We start from the raw sequence: 6,832 nt of genomic DNA, 5'->3' as shown, positions 1-6,832 counted from the left end.
ATAATAAATTTTATCCCACAGGAATCTTTATTATATTTATGTAATTAATTAGGATAAAATTTCATAACTTACCCACAGGAGTTATGAATTAATAAGTTTTATCATAAAGTTTTATTGAATCTGTTTGAATTAAAAATTTAGCCCACAGGCAATTTTTATGTCATTTGATTCAATTCTTTTTAGCATGATTTACATTGAATATAATAAATTTTATCCCACAGGAATCTTTGTTATATTTATGTAATTAATTATGATAAAATTTCATAACCTACACACAGGAGTTATGAATTAATAAGTTTTATCATAAAGTTTTATTGAATCTGTTTGAATTAAAAATTTAGCCCACAGGCAATTTTTATGTCATTTGATTCAATTCTTTTTAGCATGGTTTACATTGGTAAAACATGAAAGTTTATTAAGCCTCAATTTTAACATAAGCATGTGATTCTTTATTTTGATGCAGCAGTACGACCTGGAAATTTCTCTGAAATTCGTTGTGACATTCCCGAACTTAAGGAAATAATCTCATTTGTTTGTTATGAATCTAATATGGTTAACGTTAATATTAACACATGGTGGATTGATTCTGGATCAACAATTCACATTTCGAATTCCTTACAAGGTTTGCAAAACCTAAGGAAGCCAGTGGGGAGTGAGCAAAGCATCTTATCAGGAAACAAGATGGGCTCACATGTGGAAGCTATAGGAACATGTTATTTAACTCTAAGTAGTGGGTTTGTTTTGGAATTAGAAAAGACCTTTAATGTTCCAAGTTTTTCTAGAAACTTGATTTCAGTTTCAAGGCTTGTACCTTTCGGATATTCCTTAAACTTTTCAGAAAAATCTTTCAGTCTATTCTATAAATCTGATTATGTTGGGAATGGTATTTTGTCTAACGGTCTTTACTGCATTAATTTACAAAACAATGTCACTTATGATTCAATGCATGTTCACACTGGCACTAAAAGATGTGTTATCAATGAAGATTCCTCTACATTATGGCACCGGAGACTAGGTCATATCTCCATAGATAGAATTAAAAGATTGGTAAATGAAGGAATACTTAATACTCTAGATTTTACTGATTTTAAGACTTGTGTGGACTGCATAAAGGGAAAGCAGACCAACAAGTCAAAGAAAGGTGCCAATAGGAGTTCGGACATATTAGAGATCATACATATTGATATATGTAGTCCAGACATGGACTAGCATGGTCAGAGATACTTCATCTCCTTTATAGATGATTACTCACGATATATGTATCTCTACATGCTTCATAAAAAGAGCGAAGCATTAGATGCCTTTAAGATCTTTAAGGCTGAAGTAGAGAAACAATGCGGCAAGCAAATTAAGATCGTGAGATTAGATAAAGGTCGAGAATATTATGGTAGATACACAGAAGATGGACAAACACCTGGGCCATTTGCTAAGTTTCTTCAAGAGCATGGGATTGTTGCCCAATACACCATGCCTGGTTCACTCGACCAGAATGGTGTAGCAGAAAGAAGAAATCGAACATTATTGGACATGGTGCGAAGTATGCTTAGCAGCTCCAATCTTCCTAAATCCTTGTGGACTGAAGCACTTAAGACGACGGTGTATATATTAAACCGAGTTCCAACCAAGGCGGTTCCTAAAACGCCATTTGAATTACTGAAAGGTTGGAAACCGAGTTTGCGACATATGCGCGTTTGGGGATGCCCATCTGAAGTGAGAATTTATAATCCACAAGAGAAGAAGCTGGACCCAAGGACCATTAGTGGGTATTTCATTGGATATGCTGAAAGGTCTAAAGGTTACAGATTTTATTGTCCATATCATAGCACTAGGATTGTGGAATCAAGAAATGCAAAGTTTCTTGAAAATGACTTGATTAGTGGGAGCGATCAAACCAGAAACATAGTTTCTTAGAAGGATCATTCAGAATCTCAACCTTCCACTTCAAGTGATAGATTGGTTATTGTTAATAGCACCCCTCAAGTACAAACTGGTGTTGAACAACCAATTGTTGAAGTTCCACAAGCTGCTGACGATATTCCAGTAGATCAAGGAGTTCAAGAGTTGCAAGGAACCTTTGAACAACAAGTTGAACCACATACTTCTCAGGAAGATGATGGTACAACATTAAGAAGATCTACTAGACCTAAGAGATCAAAAATTCCTAATGATTATGTTGTGTATCTACAAGAATCTGACTACAACGTTGGAGCCGAATATGATCCTGAGTCATTTTCACAAGCCATGAGTTGCAAAGAATCAAAATTATGGTACAATGCCATGAAGGAAGAGATGAATTCCATAAAGAGTAACGAAGTCTGGGATCTTGTTGAGTTGCCTAATGGTGCAAAATCCATTGGATGCAAATGGGTCTTTAAGACAAAGAAAGACTCATTGGGCAACATTGAGAGATACAAGGCAAGACTTGTTGCTAAGGGATTCACTCAGAAAGAAGGAATCGACTACACGGAGACTTTTTCTCCTGTATCTAAGAAAGATTCCTTGCGCGTTATTATGGCATTAGTATCCCATTTTGACTCGGAGTTGCATCAAATGGATGTGAAAACGACTTTTCTTAATGGAGATCTAGAGGAGGAGGTTTACATGAAACAACCTGAAGGATTCCCCTCTAGTGATGGTGAGCAATTGGTTTGCAAGCTCAAGAAGTCATTATATGGTTTAAAACAAGCATCCCGCCAATGGTATTTGAAATTCCATAATGTAATTTCTTCTTTTGGTTTTGTAGAAAACATTATGGATCAATGTATATACCTGAAGGTTAGTGGGAGTAAAATTTGTTTTCTTGTTTTATATGTGGATGACCTTTTGCTAGCAACCAATGATAAGGGTTTGCTACATGAGGTGAAACAATTCCTCTCTAAAAATTTTGATATGAAGGATATGGGTGAGGCATCTTATGTCATTGGCATTAAGATCCATAGAGACAGATTTCGAGGCATCTTGGGTCTGTCACAGGAAACCTATATTAATAAAATTTTAGAGAGATTTCGGATGAAGGATTGTTCACCAAGTGTAGCTCCCATTGTGAAGGGTGATAGGTTCAATTTGAACCAATGCCCGAAGAACGACTTTGAAAGGGAACAAATGAAGAACATTCCATATGCTTCTGCTATCGGAAACCTAATGTATGCTCAAGTCTGCACAAGACCTGACATTGCATTTGTTGTGGGAATGTTGGGACGATATCAGAGTGATCCAGGTTTAGACCACTGGAGAGCTGCAAAGAAAGTAATGAGGTACCTTCAAGGAACCAAAGACTACATGCTTATGTATAGACGGACGGACAGCTTGGAAGTAATTGGCTACTCAGATTCTGACTTTGCTGGATGTGTTGATTCACGCAAATCAACATCAAGATACATTTTTATGATGGCCGATGGAGCTGTATCATGGAGGAGGGCCAAGCAGACCTTGATTGCCACTTCCACTATGGAAGCCGAGTTCGTCTCCTGTTTTGAGGCTACTTTACATGGTGTATGGCTTAGGAGTTTCATTTCTGGGCTTAGAATTATGGATTCTATCTCTAAGCAATTGATAATATATTGTGATAATTCAGCTGCTGTTTTTATGGCTAAAAACAATAAAAGTGGGAGTCGAAATAAACACATCGACATTAAGTATTTAGCTATAAGGGAACGTGTTAAAGAAAAGAAAGTGGTCATTGAGCACGTCAGCACTGAGTTAATGATCGCTGATCCTTTGACTAAGGGCATGCCACCGTTTAAATTCAAGGATCATGTAATGAATATGGGACTTGGTTCCATTATGTAGTTTCTCATTGTATGGACAATGTTATGTTGATGAAATTCTTAATTATTGTGATGTTTTTTCTCATATTTATGTGCACTTTAAGTTGATTTGAGAAAATTCATTTAAGAAGGACCAAGAATAAACATAAGGTTTATTCATTAAGAAATTGTTGCCACATAAATTATAATAAGGATAAATGCATAGTAATACATGGAAGATAATACTCGTCATTAGAGGACTTATCGCCATGATTCATGTATCTATTACTTAATACAGATTATCAATGGTTTTTAAGTTGAGACATTTATGGAAGTATGGACCAAGTGGGAGAATGTTAGCTCCATTAATTTTGCACAAATTGCTGCCTACAATTATGGAGTTGCAGTCTTTCCTTAACTTATGGAAACCAACTGCAGTAGTTTCCTTAAGTTAAGAAAAGGCAACTGCAATTACTAATTTTGTAATTAGGAGCTACTAAAGTGGTCCATCACTTTGATTCGAGTTCTTTGCCTTGATTTGTGGACATCTAACACATAGCTATGAGAAGCTTGATGGAAGCTTAGCTATATGTTCATCTGTTTGGTCCCCAAGCTCCTCTCTCAACTCCCTTCAGTTTTACACCATCTAGCTGAGATAGCAGAGCTTGGAAGTGCCTTCAGAATTCTTGTGTCCTTTTCTTTTTGGTTGGATTGAAGCTGGAGTGCTGAAGAAGAAGCTTGTGGACTGTGGCCTCCATCAAAACATCACCAATGGCTGGAGGTAACTCGTATCCCTGGGCATTAAGATAAAATGATTCTTTGAGTTTATTCCGCATGAAGAATCATTGATTTCAAACTGTAGATATTTTAACAAATTGCTATACCTAGTCTTTAATGGACATTTAGTCATCAAAATCTACCGGATAAATAAATGCATAGAATAAATGCATAGAGATCATAGCTTTTGCTTGATTAACAGAGTATTAAGGGATTCAATCAAAGCACATTTCCCAAAGAACGAATTTTATTATGGCCTTTGTCATATTTTCCATTATTTAAAAATAATTAAACATATTGCTTGAAGGAAAGATTCACTAATATTTTGCGTTGTTCATAGATTTTTGTTTTCTAATTCTTGTACCATGTTCATTGGAATATGGCATCCCCATCTCTTACATACTCTGGTCTTACATACCATGTTGATGTACTCGAGGTTGCAAGGCAGGTTAAGGAATTCCATTCCCAAGATCAGAAGCCTCTTCACCTGAATCATGTTGGACATAACCTTCAGAGGCCATGTCCGTGTCCGTCTCCTCAGCAATGGATATAGTGATATCGCCGGTGGGCTTCACATAAACTATGGAAGGGCCAAAGGGGAATGTGCAGTCAGACGGAGGATCCATTACTTCCAAGGCTCCCTCTAATATTCGTACAACTGTTTCCATGGAAGGCCTTAGCGCCGAATTACCTTGAATACACCATAACGCAGTTTTTATAAACCTATACGCCTCCTCTATACCCTCCGGCCGTTTCAATTCCAGTCCACTCGCGATCAATCCTTCCATTTTTCCTTGCTTCGCTTTGTTAAAAGCAATAGAAGGAAAATACCAATTGCCTGAATCCTGAGAGTTATCCACGATCCTGCGCCCGCTGATGATTTCCAAAAGCGTCATCCCGTAGCTGAAGACATCACTCTTGGATGTGATGCCCTGGTCAAAAAACCACTCCGGCCCCATGTATCCTGCCGTCCCTCTCACCTGCGTCACCACACGGCTTTCTAGATCTCTGTCTTGACACCTTGCCATACCGAAATCGGAGACTTTCGCCTTGAAATTCTCGTCCTGCAGAATGTTCTGTGGTTTGATGTCATGCAAAATACGAAGCCTCGATTCCTCGTGCAGGTACGCCAGTCCCCGGGCAGTGCCAAGAGCAATTGAATATCTAGTCTTCCAATCAAGCCACTTGTCTGAGCTGAACAGCCACCTATCAAGAGACCCATTGGCCATGAATTCGTAGACCAGAATGCGATGTGCACCTTCTACACAAATACCTTGCAATCTCACTAGATTGGAATGATTGATCGATGATATGGTGGCGATTTCTGCACAAAACTCTGCTAGTCCCTGCCTGGACTGGTTCACCAGACATTTCACGGCCACCGGTGTGCCATCTTTCATGATTCCTTCATAAACTGAGCCGAATCCTCCCTTTCCAATCTCTTTACTGAATCCGCCCGTGGCTATCTCTATGGTCTCGTAAGTGAATATTGCAGGAAGGCCTGTCAGATTCTGCAGATATTCTCTGTCGAATTCTTGGGAACCTTCAATCCGTTTCTGAGCAGATCGTTCTTTCCGCAGGCTACGAAATTTCCAGACCAATTTACCCAGCAGAAAGGACGCAAATAGGCCGCCATGAATTCGGTGGACAATATATGCATATGGCGCAATTTCCTTGGCTGCGAACTGCAAGACAAAGATGCTCACTAGAAAAGGCAGGCCCAACGCCAGGGGACTGAAGAAGAGTATGAGTAAGCTGATAACTTGAGATATATAATTTGAGATATAAAACCAGAATCCATTTCTCATGGTCGTCAGCTTACATTAAGCGGATTCAATGCTTATATTTTATAATGGTTATCTCTCATTTCCTACTCCAAATTTCTTAGGGATTCTGTAACCGGTTGAACTCATTACAGAGTGAAGCACACGTGCAATACTTTATGAGGAGTATTCAACACTCTGGACGCCAAATGAACAGACGGTATTTGAGAAATTCAATATACCTGTTGGAGTGTTTTACACGCCATCACTCAACAAAGTAAGAAAAGGTGCAAAAGCAACACTACCATTTTCCGTGATCTTTTAGAACTTCGAAATTCCTCTTAGAGTGTCCTACACACCATCACTTAGAATTAGTTGACGAACTCTTTCCATAAATAAAGGGTAAACCCAAGGATAGTATATGTGAACGATGCCTAACTCAAAGTCAAATACTTTTGCAATGTGTCTTTTTCATTATCTGTAAAGTCAAATTTAAATTCTTCTGTAATGTGCTTTTTCATTTTATAAATAACTGGTGAAATATTC

At 38.1% G+C, this 6,832-nt stretch overlaps 1 pseudogene; it reads right to left on the bottom strand.

Moving 5' to 3' along the window:
• Nucleotides 1-4,706: 4,706 nt before the first annotated feature.
• Nucleotides 4,707-6,514, bottom strand: LOC149209370 (G-type lectin S-receptor-like serine/threonine-protein kinase SD2-5 pseudogene; annotated as a pseudogene).
• Nucleotides 6,515-6,832: the final 318 nt, after the last annotated feature.

This window comes from Pinus tabuliformis, chromosome 1_2 (assembly GCF_031772625.1).
Source record: "Pinus tabuliformis cultivar Carrire ecotype Pingquan chromosome 1_2, CPIR1, whole genome shotgun sequence".
Lineage (NCBI taxonomy): Eukaryota > Viridiplantae > Streptophyta > Pinopsida > Pinales > Pinaceae > Pinus > Pinus tabuliformis.
The sequence above is the reverse complement of the archived record's forward strand: the minus strand, read 5'-3'. Positions and strand labels throughout refer to the sequence as shown.